General features: G+C 34.3%; 3 pseudogenes; 2 read left to right on the top strand and 1 right to left on the bottom strand.

The window, feature by feature from the left end:
- Positions 1 to 10,083: 10,083 nt before the first annotated feature.
- Positions 10,084 to 11,516, top strand: LOC125808678 (UDP-glycosyltransferase 75C1-like; annotated as a pseudogene).
- Positions 11,517 to 12,205: 689 nt separating this feature from the next.
- LOC125808838 (UDP-glycosyltransferase 75C1-like) lies at positions 12,206 to 13,647 on the top strand (annotated as a pseudogene).
- A 3,909-nt stretch (positions 13,648 to 17,556) lies between these two features.
- Positions 17,557 to 20,121, bottom strand: LOC125808843 (sesquiterpene synthase 14-like; annotated as a pseudogene).
- Positions 20,122 to 20,985: the final 864 nt, after the last annotated feature.

The following is a 20,985-nucleotide window of genomic DNA, read 5'->3' as shown; positions in this document are numbered from 1 at the left end:
CAGACACGGCTTCATAGACTCTCTAGGACTCTTGAACTCTGGGCACTGATACCAAATTTGTCACGCCCCGATCCTACGCCCTGGGCGGGACTGGCACTCGAAGATCATTGCTGACCCCGAGCGAACCCTTAGCCTGGCTTACTTAACTCAACAGAAGACTTAATTCATCACATACATTCATGAAGTAACTAGAATGTTATAAAAGAACATTCAACTGGCAATACAAGCAAACTCAAGTCTTTAACATATGAAATGAAAAGTAAAGACAACTGAAATGACTAAATGACTGTCTATCTGTCTATGAAGCCTCTAAACAACTGAGATGGATGTCGGGACAGGCCCCATAACATCCTAATGAACTAAACTAGAAAGCAATGAAATGGATCATCCGGAATGCAAGAAGGCTCGCCAACTGACTCTGAGTGCTGAACCTGATCAACGAGGCGTTGGATGCTGATCCTAGTTACCTGTATCTGCATCATAATACGATGCAGGAAAACTGGTATCAGTACATTGAATGTACGAGTATGCGAGTTGGAATGCTAAAACAACATAGGCTAGAAAGAATATAAGAGAAACTGAAGAACTTACCTGGCTCAACTCAACTCAACCTGACTGAACTCATTTCAATATAAAGTAGTTTAAAAGAAAGTGCAATATAAAGAAAAGCTGTTTGAAAAAATGCTATCAACTCTGTATGTATGCAAATATACAAATAACTCTGAGATGTATGTAAAAATACAAATAAATTGATGTATATAAAAATACAATACTTCAGTGGTAGTTTCTCTAACCGACAACTATCACTTAAGAGCTATAGTGATGATACACCCATCTTCCTCATGCTGCCAGCGCATCCGATACCCGGCCAAAGGTATAAGACCTGAACTGCCTAATTGATCCACTAGTCTACTTCTAAAAGGGTTCATCCAAAAAGTATGACCCTTTTCTACTCATGATGGCTAAATGGTTTAAGGGGGATGATAGTTGTATGAACTCTTCCCCATCGGTGCTCAATACTACTCCCAAAAATATACTAGCTCTTTATGTTTAAAAACATACTTCTTCTGTGATTTGAGATTAGTGCTCAAAACTTAGCTCGAAGGCTATCTTGGAACTCTCAGTTTCCCTGCTTGCTTCATTTAGAAAGCTATTACTCTTTTCTAAAAACTAGCCCGAAGGCCCTTTGGAAATCTCAGTTTCCGCTCTTATTAAATGTGTAAAACATTTTAAATCTTTTTGGGAAATACTTAGTCCCTATATGTTTTTTTGAAGAAAAGAACTTCAACTTTACTCTTTACTGAACTCAAAACTTAAGTCTTAAAACAAAGTTAAAACATTTGTGAAAGACTTTTTGAAAACTTTAAGAACTTATCTTAACTTGACTCTTGACTTCTCTTGACTTTGACTCTTAACTGATCTTGACTTGGCTCTTAACTGATCCTTGAATTGAATTATGGATTCAAGGATTAAGATTTGTGATTGGAAAAATCTCATGTTGTTTAGGAATGGTTTTAGATAACTAAACATGAGAAAAGACCGAACATCAAAATACGAAGGAGAGTTTGCGACGCGAAAATCATCTTTTGAGGCAGAACACCTCGTGTCAGCTCTGCGACGTGAAGCAAAAATTTTCAAAATTTGGGACCAGGAGCGTGACGCGCAAGCACTCTTCTTCATTTTCCAGCCCCAATTCGCCCAAACTCGATTCTTTTTCTTAAATTAATTTTATAAACGGATACCCAACAAACGTACCTAAGAACCTAACTCAAAACGACTCTATAATGTGACGTAACGAACTCAGAAACTTCCCAACTCAATCAAATTCAAGAATAATATATGAATTCAAGAATAGGTTTCAAGATCATCAACATTCAAACACTTTTAGGACGAATCCAAACTGAAATTTATATGCTTGGCACATGGGAGAACGATCCCAACGTTATGAGAGCCTCACATACCTGATCAAAGTAAATCTTTGGCGAAACCACGATCAAACTAGAGCGATCTTGGCGAATCTTGCTCTTTTCTTCTTCTTCTTTTCTCTTCTCCTTCTCCTTAGCCCTAGGGTGAAATCCCAAATTCTAAAACTGCCTAAGTTCTGAATTGACCCATATTAATCTCCTAAAATCGGATTAAAATAATAGGGTAGTGAAAAGACTAAAATACCCTTTAAAATCTTGGTTTCGGACATTTTCTTAATCCAACAGCCTAATTTCCAAAGGGCATAACTTGCTCATACAAACTCGGAATCGCGTAAACTTGGCAGCGTTGGAAAGATCATTCCAAGGGATTTCCAACCAGATCTGGAATTACACCTAACTCGTCCTGAGTTAGGAGTTATGATCATTTGAAGTTGACCAAAAACTCACTTTTCCTCACTTAACAAATTTCCAGATTTTAATTCTTTAAAAAAAATGACTATTTCCAATTATAATCTTCTTCTTAGTTATTTCAAATTGCGAGATGTTACAATCATATAATTACAATCATAGAAATGTGGTACAAACCTTTTATCCAAACATTTTGACTTTCTTATGTGAAACATTGGACATGAATCATGAATATTGAGTATATTATTGAATGACACTCATGAATGAGTATATTAATTGTCACGACCCGAGTCTACACCCTGGATGTGGCCGGCACTCAAAGACCATTGCTGGTCCCCAAAAGAACCCTCATCCTGACTGACTACATGCGGAAGACTAACTTAAGCATGCAAAAGCTTAAAACTGAAATAAAATTCAATAAACTCAACTTTGTAAAACATTAACTCAAATGAACAACTTAGAATAAAAATAATATATTCGACTCGCCATAAAATAGGCACCTTAAGTCTTTAAAACATTTAATAAAATAAATGAATAATACAGACTTCTCAACTATACTGACTATCTATGAAGCCTCTAACTGATAAAGATGGAAGTCGGGACAAGGCCCATAACATCCTGACTAAACTAAAAAGTAAATGAAATCCTTCGAAAATAAGGAGACTCACCATAGCTAACTCGAACTCCCGGATGTATCAACAAATCTCATGTTGATGATCCTGAATACTTGTGTCTGCATCATGAAAAGATATCCAGGTTCATACTCTGCTCCCTAATCCGGAAAGATCGTATGTCAATGTTCCCAGGGTAGGAACTTCCACTCTTCTTAGTCAGAGTATGGGCTTGGGCTTCGGTTCGGGACTCTGAATCGATCAATCGAATTGCATGCCAAATGGCTCAGTATGTGGAATGTACGAGCATGTAAGGGGAATTCTAAAACATAAACATAAACTTGAAACTTGATAAAAATGAGACATACTTACCTCTTTTCAAACTTACTCAACTCAAGAAATACTCAAAACTACTCAAACTTACTCAACACAGAAGTATTCAAGGATAAGATACTCAACTCAGAGATATGATATTCGACTCTGGGTACTCAACTCTGGATACTCAACTCAATATAAAGCAACAATACACAGGCAAAATATGGAAAGCTTTATACAACAACAACAACAACATACCCAGTGAAATCCCACTAGGTGGGGTCTGGGGAGGGTAGAGTGTACGCAGACCTTGCCACTACCTCATGCGAGGTAGAGAGACTGTTTCCGAAAGACCCTCAGCTTAGGTACATCAAATCCAAGTAAAAGGCGAGAAAAACAGTGTATATACATACCATCCAATACGAAAGATAGTATACAATCAACAAAGGAAGACAGTAACATCAATAAACAATGAGAGAAGTGAAACGCATTAAACAACATAAGGCTATCGATATCACAGACAAGAACTGCAAGTGCAAGACTAGGACTACTACACACGCTAACAACCCCTACCCTTGCAAGGAGAGACAACACGCTAGCCCTACTAACCTTCAACCTTAATATGCGACTTCCACTCCTTCCTATCTAGAGTCATGTCTTCGGTAATGTGAAGCTGAGCCAAGTCCTGTCTAATCACCTCTCCCCAATACTTCTTAGGCCTACCTCTACCCCTCCGCGTACCCTCTACAACCAGCCCCTCACACCTCCTCACTGGGGCGTCTGCGCACCGTCTCTTCACATGACCAAACTATCTCAGTCTCGCTTCCCTCAGCTTGTCCACCACAGAGGCCACTCCCAACTTCTCCCGAATAACTTCATTCCTAATCTTATCACTCCTAGTGTGCCCACACATCCATCTCAACATCCTCATCTCCGCAACCTGCATTTTCTGAACATGTGAGTTCTTGACTAGCCAACACTCCGCTCCATACAACAAGGCCGGTCTAACTACCACTCTGTAGAACTTACCTTTAAGTCTAAGTGGAATTTTCTTATCACACAAGACTCCACAGGCAAGCCTCCATTTCATCCAAGCAACCCTAATACGATGTGTGACATCATCATCGATGTCGCCACTTCCTTGTATTACAGACCCAAGATACTTAAAACTTTCTTTCTTAGGAATGCAATAACAAAATCAACTTTACTTATATATTAAAGTAATATAGTTTCTGTGGGAGATTCTCTAACCGACAACCACCACGATGAGCCTAAGTGGTGATACAACGTTCTTACCATCACGCTGTCATACTGTCTTATACTTTGCCGTCATATTAAACTACTTAACTTAGTGGATCCACTAGCTTAACTTATGTGATCATCTAAAAAGTATGACCCATTAATATCCATGATGGCTACATGGTTTATGGAGACTTGATTTAATATGAACTCGCATCCCCATATCGGTGCTCAATACTACTCCCAAAAATATACTTAGCTCATATGTTTTAAAACAATTTCTTTCTTTGGTTTGAGATAATTACTCAAAACTTAACTTAAAAGCTCTCTTGGAAACAATGTTCCCTTTCTTGCTCAAAACTCTTTTGGAAATCTCAGTTTCCTCTCATTTTAAATGTGAAAGCATTTACTCTTGGGAATACTTAGTTCCCATATATCATTTTAAAGAAAATGAACTTTACTCTTACTCTTTACTCAACTTTGAAGCTTAAGTCTTAAAAACAATGTATAAACATTTGTAAAAACTTCTTAAAATATGGTTCACGCCGAATTATGGACATCAACGACTCAATGCAAGCTTTTCAATAACTATAGATAGAACTCAAATTACTTCAATGATACTACTCATTTCAAGAATGCTCAACTCAGAGGGTTCATGCGGAATTATGAGCATGAACTACTCAACTCAAGGACTCAAAGATACTTCTCATCTCAAGATTGTTCGACTTATAATGTTCGTGCAGAATTATTGCCATGAACAGCTCAACTCATAGACTTCTTGGGTTAGAAACTCAATACTTAAGACTTAGGACATGGAGATATTACTCCTCTCATAGCTACTCAACTTATGAAGTTCATGCGGAATTTATAGGCATGAACGACTTGACTTGTAGGTCTACATAACATTATGGAACTCATGATACAACTCTTATCATTCTCATACTTACTACCTCAAAACTTAGTTCAAATTGATAGTTGATCTCAAAGGATTCACAATTGAACTCAAAGACTTTCTTGAACTTTACTTTTAACTCTCTCTTGAATGTGAATTATGAATTCAAGAGTTATGGTTCATGATATGAAAGATCTCATAATGACAAAATAGACTCATGAATACATTCTCCCCACTCTCATGCTCACTTACTCGAGTCTTGAAACAAGTTACTAGAAGTTGTAGAAGACTCGACAAAATGACTCAAAGGGACTTTCTTAGCATGTTCGAAAGAATTCTCAAAACTTAACTCTCAACTCTACTTTAAATTTGAATTATGAATTATGAATTCAAGGTTATGATTCATGTTTCTGGATGATTTCTAGATGTTTAGAAGTCATTTAGAGTAGTTAGAATCAATAGGAAGTGCTAAAACACTTTAGAAAGACTTAAATGGACAAAATGACGAAAAACTGGTAAAAAACGACGATCAAGGCGCATCCCGGGCGGGCCGCGCCAGCCCCAACTTACTGGGGCTCAAATCTGGCTCACCGCCCCAGCCTTCCTAGCACTATGGGGGCGCATCGCGCGACCTGTTCCTTAGGCAAAAATCTGACGAACTTTTGGTCTCATTTTCTGATCTTAAATCGATTTCTTTTCTCAAATTTTCCTTAGATTCAATCACCCAACCTAAGTACACACTAATCCACTCAAAACAATCACTTTCATCTCAAGAAATCATCAAAACCCTAACGAAACAAAATTTAGAATGAACTTCAAAAACACCTATCAAGAACTTAAATCCTTCAACTTGTTGAGAATGAAACTTCGCTGAAAATAATATGTTTGGCGTGTGGGTGACCAAACCCAACACTATGAAAGCTTACATACCACTTAGGGATCAAACCCATGGCAAAAATCCGCTACAACAGGCAAGAATCTCGACGAACGCTTGCACCTCTCCTCTTTTCTCTTCTTTTCTCTTCTTGAACTCTCAACTAAAACCCTAGGCGTATTTTAGGATTATAAAATTGAACCTAATAGGATTAGAACCTTAAAACCTTACTAAAAAATGAGTTAAATCTGATTTGGTAAGGAAAAGACCAAACTACCCCTTACTATTTTCGGCTAACTTTCCTTAACTGGATAGCCTAACATCAAAAGGCCATATCTCACTCATCCGACCTTGAATCTTAGAAAACTCGGCGGCGTTGGAAAGATAATTCAAAGGTATTTCCTACGGTATCTTCTAGCACATCTAACTCATCATGTTCTAGGAGTTATGATCATTTCAAGTTGACCCAAAACTCATAACTTAAGAATAACTCCCAAAATTTCAGATATTACTATATCCAATTTAGTTCTTTTTGAAACTCAAGGTGCTACATCTATTGACCTGACGTTAATACTTAAGAAATTTTAAATCCCTTAGTAAAATCCTACTCACAACGAAGGATGGTTCAAGTCTTAGCTCAAAAATTTTCTGGGGTGTTACATTAATATTGAATAACATGACTCATGAATGAATATATTATTGAAGGATAAAGGCATAAATTCTCTATGAACTTGTATCGAAAACTCAGTCATATATTTAAATTATCATTACGATTTATCACATATCTTTACTATTTAAAAGTTAATTTAATATTATTCTGAGACGTGTAACGTCACTCTCACAGTATGTGGTGTATTACACTCGTCGTCATATCATCACTATCGTTATGTGATAAATTATATTTTAATATCTTTAGTGTTTTCTTTTCTTTATTAATTAACTCTATTTTTATTAACTACATTTTACCGGAGGGAGGTTTTCCGATGTTGTTTCGTTGTCTCACACTTTGAGGTTTGTGATGAAAAATAAAGAATTGGATGAAAAATAAAGGATGAACAAGAAGAGGATAATGGGTGAGGTGTGAAGAAGAAGAAATGCGGGGTTGGGTGGGGCGTAAGGAGGATTTTGGTTTTTTATTTTTTTTTAACTTTAATTTTTATCTGACGGACTTATTTTTATTTTCTTGCCACGTCAATTGTATTAAAGATGTATAACAAATCACCATAAGAATTTAAGTATGTAACTGACTTTCCGAAACAAAATAACATGCGTCTTTCCCATTATTGAATGAAACAATTAATGAATGAATATATTATTGAATGGCATGATTCATGAATGAGTATATTATTGAAGGCCTAACCCATCGGTAGCCCCCTAAAGTTGGCATAATGTTTCACTTAGACACCTTAACTGGACGATGTTTATTTTAGACATCTCAGATAAGATTCCATTGTGTCATTTTGACACCTTTTTTAATATCAGCAAAAAAAATATAATGTGTGGATTACACTCGCGAATGACGTGTAAAGTGACAAATTAAATGATGACATTTGTCATTTGTGTCAAAAATAATTTTTAAATAATTAATATTAAGTAAAAATAGAAACTGACCAATGAATTAATGACACATAATATTTTTCCCCAAATAAAATAAAATTTAAGCAAATTAAAAGAATCCCCACCCCTGACCGTCTTCTCTAAAGCCCCCCGATCGTCTTCTCCAAACACCACCATCCCCCACTTCCGATCGTCTTCTCCAAGCTGCCCACAACCCCGATCGCCTTCTCCAAATAAACTTCCTCCCGACCCCCGATTTTCTTCCCCAAAACCCCCAAACAAACAAATCCCCCTGCTGATTTGAATTTCTTTTTTGGGGACTGCAAAATACCCCCTGGCTCCCCTTGCTTTGCTCTCTCCAAATCTCTATCCTTTTTTGCAGAAAATCCTCCCCCCCCCCCCCCCCCCCCGATGTATGCATGATGCGCTTCATTGAATTCACACCCCGCAAATTATCGAAATAAACTTTTATCAATCTTCTTAAATTCAATTTGCCGGGAATATTAAATTCTTCCATGAAAGAATCTTATGAATGGATTTATTCTTAAATTTTAAAAATATTTTCTGTCATTTTTGTTGAAAAAACTTCATTCACAAATTGATGAAGTTTAACTTGTCAAAATGGTGGCTGAAAATGGAAAAGAAGATGAAAAAAATAATTAAAAATTAACTAAATTACCCTTTCACGCGCCTATCAATGAGTGTATCACACTCATTATGCCATGTAAGCAAAAAATGTTAAAATGATACAGTGAGATTCTACATGAGGTGTCTATAATGAACATCTCTTAGTTAAGGTGTCTAAGTGAAACATCGTGCCAACTTTATGGGGCCACCGATGGGATAGCCATTATTGAATGGCATGACTTATGAATGAGTATATTATTGACTCTAATGAGTTCATAGGCCGGCAAGTATCTAAATGTCAAATCTGCTCACATAATCATACCAACCAATAACAGAGGCATAGGCGTGTTCAAAAACGAGTGAAAAAATTCAACAAAATGTTTACAAATTTCCACAAATAGCAGTACACCTCATAATTTTCCTAATATGCAACTATTTTACATTTAATATATGTATCTAAAACAAAATTTAATCCTATATATACCGTGTAATTTATCGATACACAACACCCTTTCATGTCTTTAAAGAACTTTATTGAATCTGTTTACTCATACCCTTGGAAAATATCTAGTATAGTGATATATATTTTTATATTAGTACACAAGGTCTCTTCTCTGATACCATCTTAAATTAGGTCTTATGACTAACTCACACCCCAAAAGCTATCTCAAAGAAAGGAAGATTGTTCAAGTCTTATAAGGAGTCCACCCATCTCATTAACCATCAATGTGGGACTTTTGTCATTCGTTAACAGTTAGCACGGATACATCCCTATCATTTGCAAGGTATCGAATATCCAAGGAATGTATCCGAGAGCAATGAAAAATCCGAGATTTTTGTAATTGAAAAAACTTTTGATATAAGATATAATTAGCCCCAAATATATGGGGTTCATATATATATATATATATATTTCAAGATCCAAATTTGAATCCAAGAGCCAAAAGTTAGGGTCACGTGAAGACCAAGAAGAGGACCGAAATTTCAGTCCAAAGTGTGTTGAATTCTCAACCAACAAGGGCTGAAAATCACAGCACTATATATAAGCCCAAATATGAGATGAAGTAACATGGGTTTTTGGTGCAAAATTAAATTTGCCAATTTTCCTCTTATTTTTGTTAAGCTAATTTTAGGTAGAAGTTTGTTATTATTTTAAAATGTTCTCCTAGTTTAATAGTTTTATCGATAGGAATAATGATTGTATACAATAATCTACCCCTTTTAAACGCATTTGTAAAATTATACAAAATATATTATTATCTTTCACTATCCGTGTCTACATATTAATTGATAGTGGGTACTTCCCTTCTCCCTCTTTTGCTATTTTTTTTAAAAATTTTAAATTCGAAACATTGAGCATAATCTATACAACTTTTTCATGGCTATCACTGTCTAAAAGGATATAAAATGTTTTAACATATTTCTTGGTAACTTCTTGTTGTTTAATTCTACAAGAATTCTTATCCTATATGAATTATTGGCTACATTTCTTAGAAATAATCGATGAATTAATTTTATTATATAATGCATTTTGTCACCACAAACGTCATCAATGGTCACATTTCAATAATTTTCTCTTATATAAGCTCTCATTAGTTAAAACCTTACGTTCTACCATAAATTAATTAGTAAAATTCTATCTTACACCAAAGAATTATGGAGAACTTGAAGAATGATTGTCATGTTCTTCTTGTAACATTTCCAGGTCAAGGTCATATTAATCCATCTCTTCAATTTGCCAAAAAATTAGTTAATTTAGGAATAAAAGTCACTTTTTCCACTAGCCTAACAGCTTTTAATCGTATTTCCAAGCTTCCAAATATCGAAGGATTAAGCTTTACTCCTTTTTCTGATGGCTATGATGGAAAATTTAAAGGATCACTAGATGAGTTCGAGTCATTTTATTCTTCCCTAGTGAGTCATGGTTCTGAATTCGTGACTGAAATCATAGAATCTAGGGCGGCTGAGGGCCGCCCTTTCAAATGTGTCATTTACACAACCCTTATGGCATGGGTTGGTATAGTGGCTAAGGGCATTAATGTCCCATCTACATTTTTTTGGATCCAACCCGCCACGGTCTTGAACATTTATTATTATTGCTTCACTGACTATGCTGATTGTTTTAAGAATTGTTCTCAGGATCAAGTTGTAGATCTTCCAGGATTACCTCGACTAAGTCCTCGTGATTTTCCCTCGTTTGTGTTCACCGATGTGAGTTCTAAGTATGGTTGGGGAGTTAAGTCTATCATAGACCAAATTGAGTACGTTATTGAATAGTGAAGAAAATCCAAGAGTACTCGTGAACGCTTTTGATGATTTAGAATTTGTTGCTTTGAGGGCATTGAAGAATTTAACTATGGTTGGAATTGGTCCTTCAATTCCTTCAGCTTTTCTTGATGGAAATGATCCTTTAGATAAGTCATTTGGAGCTGATTTAAGACAGAGTTCGGAAAATTACATGGATTGGTTGGATACAATGACTAAAGAATCTATTATTTACATAGCATTTGGTAGTTACTCTGAGATATCAAGTCAATTGATGGAGGAAATAGGTCAAGGATTGATAAAATGTGGAAGACCATTTTTGTGGGTGATTAGGGAAGAAAAAAAGGGGATATCCGGAGGAAAAATTGACTTGTAAATAGGAATTAGACTTTAGAGAGCCTATCTTCTGGCATGCCAATCGTGGCGTGTCCATTGTGGACCGATCAAGGTTGCAACGCTAAGCTCGTTCAAGATGTTTGGAAGATTGGCGTCAGAGTGAATGCCAGTGAAAAAGGTGTCGTCGAAAGAGATGAGTTCAAGGGTGTAAAGATATCGTGATGGAAGATGGATAGAAAAGGGAGGAGCTTAAGAAGAATGCCAAGAAATGGAAGGATTTGGCTAAGGAAGCTATGAAGGAAAATGGTTCATCAAATGTAAATCTCAAAGCTTATGTTAATGAGATTTTACTCGGTCATAAAATATATTTCGATGCACAAAAGTGCAAAAATCCCCATTCATGCAAAATCCGAATCATTATAAAAAAATATACAAATATAAAAATATGTATCGTTCTTTTCTTGTAATACCTTAGCCTATATATGTTACACGTATCACGTACGCATAATTATTTAAACAATTGTGCAAACGCATAATTATTTAAACAATTGTGCAAATTAAAGAGTAATTAAGCATCATATTTTGGTCAATGACATTAGTTAAGTTTTAGCTTTTGTTTATATTTGAATTGTTAGTACGTTGAGAATTATGGACACGTGATAAAGTCCGTAGAAATGTGTTAGGTATAATGCCAGATTCAAGTAAATTTTAATCAAAAAAATAAATAAAATACACATTGATAAATAATTAGTGACAAAAAGTAAAGGCTTAGAATTCTCCTGAAACAAGATAAATGACTCGGATGGTAAATATTATTTGCCTTCAATCCTAAAATTGTGAATTTCGAATCACTAAAAACACAAAAAAGGTGAAAACTCCTAAGGAGTAATAAAAAAATATTAAAATTCTTCCAATTTCAATCCATATACCTGAATTCTTATCTTATACAAATTGAGGGGCAACCTTTTTTATTTATTTATGAAAAAACAATATATAAATTGAATTAGTACAATATGTATGTTGTCATCACAAATCTCATCAATTACTATCTCCAAATATTTTTATCTTATATATAAACTCCAAAACCAAACACATACCAAATGCAAAACACTTCATTAGCATCAATAGAAAAATTCTCTCTTTTCCCTACCAAAAAATGGAAAATCTGAAGAATGAAAAATCTCATGTTTTTATTGTAGTATTTCCAGGTCAAGGTCATATTAATCCATCTCTTCAACTATCCAAACGATTAATTAGTTTAGGCATTAAAGTTATTTTATCTACAAGTCTATCAGCTTTCAATAAAATAAAAATACTTTCAAATATTGAAGGATTAAGCTTTGCTCCTTTCTCTGATGGCTATGATGGTAATTTCAAAGGCTCATTTAATGAGTTTCATTCATATTATTATTCTATAAAGTCTCATGGGTCAGAATTTATTTTCAGTTTAATTAAATCAAATGCAAAAAATTGTACTCCTTTTACACATATTATCTACACTGTTATTATGGAATGGGCTGGTTTAGTAGCAAAAGAATTAAATATTCCATCTACATTATTTTGGATCCAACCAGCCACAATTTTTTATATTTTTTATTATAGATATACCGATTATTCTGATTATTTCAAGAATTGTGATTCTAAGGATAAAATAGTAGAGTTACCATGATTGCGCCCACTTAGTCCAATTGATTTTCCTTCTTTTGTGTTTGATGATGTGGAGTGTAACAATTGGGCAGAGCAAATTGATATATTCAATAGTAAAGAAAATCCAAAAATTCTGGTGAATACTTTTGATGATTTGGAATTTGATGCTTTGTGGATTTTGAAGAATGTGACTATGATTGGAATTGGGCTTTCAATTCCATCCATTTTTCTTGATGATAATTCTTTTCGAGCTGATATGCTTGAGATTAGTTCAAAGAATTATATGAATTGGTTGGATATAATGACAAAAGGATCAGTTATTTATGTAGCATTTAATTGGTAGTTACACTGAGGACATCAAGTCAATTGATGGAGGAGATTGGTCAAGGGTTGTTGAAATGTGGAAGACCATTTTTGTGGGTGACTAGAGAAGGACAAAATGAGGAAAAGTTGACTTGCAAAGATAAATTGAAAAAGCAGGGAAAGTTAGTGAGTTGGTGCTCGGAAGTGGAAGTTTTGAAACACCCTTTTGTTGGTTGCTTTCTGACTCATTGTGGATTTCCACTCTGGAGAGCATAGCTTCTGGAGTGCCCATCGTGGCATGTCCAATTTGGAACGATCAACTTTGTAACGCGTAGCTTGTTCAAGATGTTTGGAAGAATGGCGCTAGGGTAAATACTGGTGATGGAGGTATTGTTGAAAGAGATGAGTTTGAGAGGTGTATAGAGATCGTGATGGGAAGCGGCGAAGAAGGGGGAAAATTGAGAAAGAATACCAAGAAATGGAGCGACTTAGCTAAGGAAGCTATGAAGAAAAATGGTTCATCAATTGTGAATCTCAAGACTTATGCTAATGAATTTTTACTTGATGGTAGTTGGTAAAACAAATAAAATAAATAAAATCAAGTGTTTTATTTTTCTCGTTTATATAATAGAATGGTCTATTTTCATCTAGAGAGTGAAAATGTCATTCAATCGATGGCGTTATTATATTTTTTTAAGAAAATGGTGATTTTGAAGGTAAAGATTGAGAAGTAAGGGATAACGTACTTTATAGTCCGTTTTATTTTTTGTACAAAAATATTTTTATAGTTGAAACATAATTAAAAAATATCCTACTCGTTAGTTAAATTAACACAAAATTAAGAGCATTTATCTATTCATTGAAGGAGGTGGGAATTTAAAAAATCAAAATTTTAACTTCGCTCACGTGAATAATGTGTTACTGTATGTGTGTTGTTGGTGTAACATTTTTTGGTTTTTACATTGGTTTAATATATTCATCTTTATTCATATGGTCACACCTACTCTTTGTCACTTTAGCAGATTTTCCAATGCCCAAAGTAATACCAATTACCTTGAAAGATGTATTGAAAACACTCCTAAACTAGGCGTGAATTATTAGTTTTATCTTCGAACTATTGACAACCTAAAAAATATCTCTTTACTCGACTAACTGAACTTAAATATACTCCCAATCTTGCATCATAAGTGAAATACATTCCTAAATTCTCGCCAAGTATAACAGTGTTTTCAATACTCTGTAACATCTCACAATTTGAAATAACTAAGAAGAAGCTTATAATTGGAAATAGCCATTTTTTTTGGAAAGGATTAAAATCTGGAAATTTGTTAAGTTAGGAAAAGTGAGTTTTTGGTCAACTTCAAATGACCATAACTCCTATCTCAGAATGAGTTAGGTGTAATTCCAGATATGCTTGGAAAGCTCTTGGAATGATCTTTCCAACGCTGCCTAGTATGCGCAATTCCAAGTTTGTTTGAGCAAGTTATTCCCTTTGGAAGTTAGGCTGTTGGATTAAGGAAATGTCCAAAACCGGGATTTTAAAGGGTATTTTAGTCTTTTCACTACCCTATTATTTTAATCCGATTTTAGGAGTTTAATAAGGGTCAAGAATGAACTTAGTCAGTTGGGAGAAAATCAGAATTTTCACGCTAGGGCTAAGGAGAAAGGAGAAGAGAAAAGAGGAAGAAGAAAGGAGAAGAGAAAAGAGGAAGAAGAAAGGAGCAAATTCATCAAGAACGTTGGTGTTCTCGCTAAGGATTTGCTTCGAATCAGGTATGTGAGGCTCTCATAACGTTGGGATTGTTCTCCCACGTGCCAAGCATATTAATTTCAGTTTGGATTCATCCTAAAAGTGTTTGAATGTTGATGATCTTGATGCCTATTCTTGAATTCATATATTGTTCTTGAATTTGCCTGAGTTGGGAAGTCTCTGAGTTCGTTACGTCGCATTATAGAGTCGTTTCGAGTTAGGTTCTTAGGTACAATTGATGGGTATCTGTATCTAAAATTAATTTAAGAAAAAGAACCGAGTTTGGGTGAATTGGGGCTGGAAATCGAAGAAGAAATTTCATCGGACGAAATAAGAGGGTGGCCGTGCGTCACGCGCCTAGTGCCCATATTTGAATTTTCAGCTTCGCGTCGCGGAGCTGACACGAGGTGTTCTGCCTCAAAAAGACATTTTCAGAACCAAAATTAAATTATGCCTCCGCGTCGCGGACCCACTTCCGAATATTGATTTTTGGTCTTTTCTCATGTTTAGCTATCTAAAATCATTCCTAAACAATATGAGATCTTTCCAATCACAAATCTTAATCCTTGAACCCATAATTCAATTCAAAGATTAGTTAAGAGTCAAGTCAAGAGCAGTTACGATCAAAGTCAAGAGAAGTCAAGAGTCAAATTAAGATAAGTTCTTAAAGTTTTCAAAAAGGCTTTCACAAATGTTTTAACTTTGTTTTAAGACTTGAGTTTTGAGTTCAGTAAAGAGTAAAGTTGAAGTTCTTTTCTTCAAAGAAGCATATGGGGACTAAGTATTTTCCCAAAGAGATTTTAAATGTTTTTTCACATTTAAATAAGAATGGAAACTGAGATTTCCAAAGAGCTTTCGGGCTAGTTTTCAGAAAAGAGTAATAGCTTTCTAAATGAAGCAAGCAAGGAAACTGAGATTTCCAAGATAGCCTTTGAGCTATGTTTTTGAGCACTAATCTCAAATCACAAAATAAGTATGATTTTAAACATAAAGAGCTAGTATATTTTCGGAAGTACTATTGAGTACCGATGGGGAAGAGTTCATATAACTATCAGCCCTCTTAAACCATGTAGTCATCATGGGTAGAAAAGGGTCATAATTTTTAGATGAACCCTTTTCGAAATAGACTAGTGGATCCATTAGCCAGTTCATGTCTTATACCTTTGGCCGGGTATAGGATGTGCTGGCAGTGTGAGGAAGATCGTTGTATCATCACTATAGCTCTTAAGTGATGATTGTCGGTTAGAAAAACTTCCACAGAAGTATTGTATTTTTATATACATTAGTTTATTTGTATTTTTACATACATCTCAAAGTTATTTGTATATTTGCATACACATAGAGTTGATATTATGTTTTCAAATAGCTTTTCTTTATATTGCAGTTGTTTTTAAACTGCTTTATATTGAAATGAGTTCAATCAGGTTGAGTTGAGTTGAGCCAACTAAGTTCTTCAGTTTCTCTCAGATTCTTTCTAGCCTATGTTTTTTTAGCATTCCAACTTGCATACTCGTACATTCAATGTACTGATGCCAGTTGGCCTGCATCGTATTATGAAGCAGACACAGGTAACCAGGATCAGCATCCAGCGCCTCGTTGATCAGGTTCAGCACTTAGAGTCAGTTGGTGAGCCTCATTGCATTCCGAAGGATCCATTTCATTGCTTTCTAGTTTAGTTCATTAGGATGTTGTGGGGTCTGTCCTAACATCCATCTCAGTTGTTTTACAGGCTTCATAGATAGACAGTCAGATGTTAGTCCTTGAGTCTTTTGTTTCTTGTTTTGATGGTTGAGACTTGGGTTGCCACTTTTGTCCTAGTTGAATGTTTAATATTTTAAAACATTCTCAGATATTTTTATTCATTTCAGTTAAGTTCATGTATCAATATAGATGCGAGTATTGTCTTCTGCTGAGTAAGTAAGTCAGGCCAAGGGTTTGCTTGGGGCCAGCAATGGTCTCCGAGTGCCAGTCCCGCCCAGGGTGTAGGCTCGGGGCGTGACATACTCCTCTCGGCTTTTTATCAAGAGTCACAAGCTCCTACAAGAGTGTGAGACCTGTTATGTCATGTGACAGATCGGGAGTGATCGGAGGTGTATCTAAGTTTAGTTAGTCAAGTAGAGGAGTATTTTTAAGGCTATCAATAATTTAGGAACGAAATTAATAATTTGCGTCGCATTCAGGGTGTGTTCAATACTTTTTATGTGTTTGATATGATAAAAATAAAAATTGGTGAGCAAAAATATAATTTTTTTGAGAATATATTTTAATTAATAATAATATTAACCGATCGAAAACTGTTTCGACCTAATTATCCTTTAGCATTAAAGATAATGAGAAATAAATATCATTGAAGCGAATAGTATGAAGTTAATACTATTCTCATTAATTTTTATAAGTTATGTGTCTTATTTTTTAACTTCTAATATGACAAGGAAAGTACATCAATTGTACACTTCCTTTCATAAGAGGGTTCAATTTATAGTACATTATTACATTTTTTACATTTACATTTACACTATAGTTAGAGCCGTCAATATGGGCTAGGCCCGTTGGGCCACCCTGGCCTAACCCGTGATTTGATAGGGGTGGGCTACGATTTTTGGAGCCCATTTAAGAAAAGGGTTTTTTAGCCCGGCCTGAATAAGCTTGTTGATTTGTGGGGCTAGAGAAATATGGATAGGGCCGGCCCGTGGGCCAAATAAAAATTAATTAAAAATAAAAATAAAATAGAGTATTAAAAATAACAGGAGTCTACACACAAAATCTGTTTTTTATAAGTTCAAACTATATAATATGCTAGCGTACATTTATATAATATCATCCTTTAATCGATTGATTAGTGATGAAGCTGGAGTGACCAAAGACTCATTTATCATCCATTCGAAAGTCTCATTGGATATAAATTCTCCGCAACAATCAAACAAGTAATCAAAATCATTTGATTGGAAACAGTTATGGTAGTGTTTCTCTTATATTCCTCACATTTTGGAATAATGTCATCTTTTAACCATTCTGCTTCCTTAAGATAGCTTTTGATCCACTTATTCGTCTAAAATAAATAAATATATCAAAAGCGTTGTTTGTAAAATAAATTATACCGATTTTTTATTTAACTAATTAATGGAGCCAAGTTATATTCATAGCAAACTTAGCTTACCTCAATTTTTGCATAGTAGACATAGTCTGCTTTACCATCTTTGGTAGTTTCTTCTTCCATTTCATCAAAATAACCTAAAAAGACTTGATAAAGAGGTCTCATATAGGACGATAACGAATCCATTGCACTAATGTCTCATCTGTACCTACATAAATAACATATATATTTCTTACTCAACGTAACAACGTTGCACATTTAATTAATAATTAAGTTTATATAAGTTTTACCTCTCAATTGCGTCGGTGTAAGGCACAAGTTCATCATAAGTTGCATAAGCATCATATAGATCATCACTAATTGTAATGATAACGATTAATTTTGTTAACGTTCTTCTTGCACGCTTGTATTGTGGCCCAAAATACACCCATGTTGCCCAAAAATAACATTCCACCAATTTGTCTCTTGCATATGGATATTTGTTTTCATAATCCAGATCTTTCCACCGCCTATATATTTATTTACATATAATATCTATAACATATTACACGATGTAGATATATACCATATTCATGTGATTAATTAAAGTGGATACATGTATACATACCTTGTAAGTTCACTAAGCTCTCTTTGGGGCATCTTTTGCAAAATGTGGAAATCCAATTTTGCAAATTTCAAAAGCAAATCATCGTGTGATTCAATGTTTTCGTAAATACGTATGTATTTACGAGCTACTACTCTTGGTACATTTGTGTGAATGGGCTGGATCAAGGCTTCATTAACTTGGGCCTTGAGTGAGTTTTCCAATTTAGGGTCCACTGACTCGAGATGAGTGACAGTAAAACATAAAGCTTGTTCAAGAATTTCTTCTTTGTGTTCTCTTAAATGTGCTGCTTCGTATAAGCTTAATAATCCCAGCACATCGATAGTAAGATTTCTTGAACTTTCCGTCATCGTTTGTGAATTTTTTAAACACATCTGATTAATTATCATCATAGTTAGATATTAAACTAGTTAAGAAGACGTACAGAACCCAATCATCGTGTGTGTGTTAATAATCCTATCGTTTAATTATTGATGATCAAATATTATATTGGGGAAAATGCACAAGTACCCCCCAGCCTATGCCCCAAATCCCTGAGACACACCTAACCTTTACTAAGGTCCTATTACCCCCCCCCCCCCCCGAACTTATTTTATATATAATTTTCTACCCCTTTTCGGTCTACGTGGCACTATCCTTGAAAAAATTGTCAACACGCGATGGGCCCATAAATTAGTGCCACGTAGGCCGAAAAGGGGTAGAAAATTATATATAAAATAAGTTGGGGGGGTAATAGGACCTTAGTAAAGGTTAGATTTGTCTCAAGGATTTTGGGCATAGGCTGGGGGATACTTATGCAGTTTCCCAATAATGTCAATTTTTAGTGAAAATTTTGTATTTATAAAGATTAAATTTTAAATTCACTTGGTCAATATTTTACTTTTGACTAGAAAGGGCTTAGAGAATAGATACGATACCAGAAGACATGTAATGCCTTTGTCCTCTCACTAGTCGAAAACGAAGAGCAACACCGTAAAGATTGTTATCATCTTCATTTTTATTCTGCTCAAACTCATCAAAAATATTCTGAATAGATGTTTTGATCTCGTTATCAAAATGATATGCCACTCCCAATCTTTGGATTGTGTCAATCAAGAAAAGTTTTTGTGTACTTTTATCAGGAGCTTCCACTAACATTTGCCTTACTTTTTCTTTCAACTCTTCAAGTTCAAGTGTTTCTTGGCTACTAATTTCCTGCACCAAATGTTAAATGTTATTATTGTTCTACCACCTTTATATAAAATAACATCAAATAGCAAAATAAAATAATAATAATATAGTCAATGTAATTTTATAGGTGAGATCTGAGAAGGATAAAGTACACTTATCTCTACCCAATAAAGATAAATAGATTGTTTATCAAAAACCCTCTAAAAAAAAGTTTGAAAAATATCTATACAAAAGTTAAAATAATATAGAGAAAAATAGAAAACAAATGGAAGGTAACAAAAATCGTAGGACCAAAAACTACAAAAATAATGCTAACTACTATAATTGCTAATATAAATAAAGAACAAATACGATACATCGATCAAGTCTATCTCACAGAAAAACTAGACATACTGTGAGTTGAGGAGTGTAGGAGAGGAAATAGTCATCCCAAACACTTGAGTGATAATTTGCCAATGGACGTGTAATAGTAGTATCAACCATTGCTAATTGATTCATACTTTTTTTTTCTTCTCTCTCAAAAATGCTTTTAATACTACAATGTGAGATTTGTTAGCTATATTTCATATTTGGTGAGGCATTTTATAATGAACTTAGGACGACAAACGGACAAAGTGTGAAGTGATAATAGTTATCCAGATGACTTGACAAATTCAATATTCTTTCGTTTTCGAATTATATATCGTGATTTTAAAAATAGTTAGTATTTTATTATTTTTTTATATGTCACATTTTTAAATTTTACTTGTATTAAAATATTAAGTAAGTGTACAATTTTACTCTTATTTAATGTTTTTCTTGAAGTCAACTTTTCAATAAATTATAAACATGCTAGATTTCAAAAATTGAAATGCATTTAGATGACTATTTAAAATTTTGAGTTTGTTTTTGGAGCCAAATTTTTTCAGTATGAATTGATCAAAAATTTGAAAAATAATAAAATTTTCTCACCTCATTTGTTCTATATTTTGTGTAAAAATGATTTTTGTTTTAATAAATTCTTAAAGCAAACATGACAACATCACAAAATATTCAAATTCCATTACTTCAAATTGATCTAAATATTCCTTCTGAATTTTATGTTATTTATAATGAAATTAGACAAGAACTCCTTTATTTGGATCTTGATTTTTCTCAAATTGGCCTTCATATATTTTGGTTGAGTCTTCTATTTTTACATCCTTTAATCCTTTTGAAATGTAATCTTCCTTGACAAAATTTATTGAAGCTTCAACTTTTAGGATTATTTTTTATTTTTTCTCCATCTTTTATTTTTATTTGTTTGTTGAAATTTCTTTTTCAAATAAGATTTTATAGAGTAGTGCAATGGTGAGAGTAATTAATCAATGTATGAAGTAGTTGCAATGA

This window comes from Solanum verrucosum, unplaced genomic scaffold, assembly GCF_900185275.1.
Source record: "Solanum verrucosum unplaced genomic scaffold, falcon-dt-bn FXZP01000218.1, whole genome shotgun sequence".
Classification (NCBI taxonomy): domain Eukaryota; kingdom Viridiplantae; phylum Streptophyta; class Magnoliopsida; order Solanales; family Solanaceae; genus Solanum; species Solanum verrucosum.
This window is presented reverse-complemented; position numbering and strand designations above follow the sequence as displayed.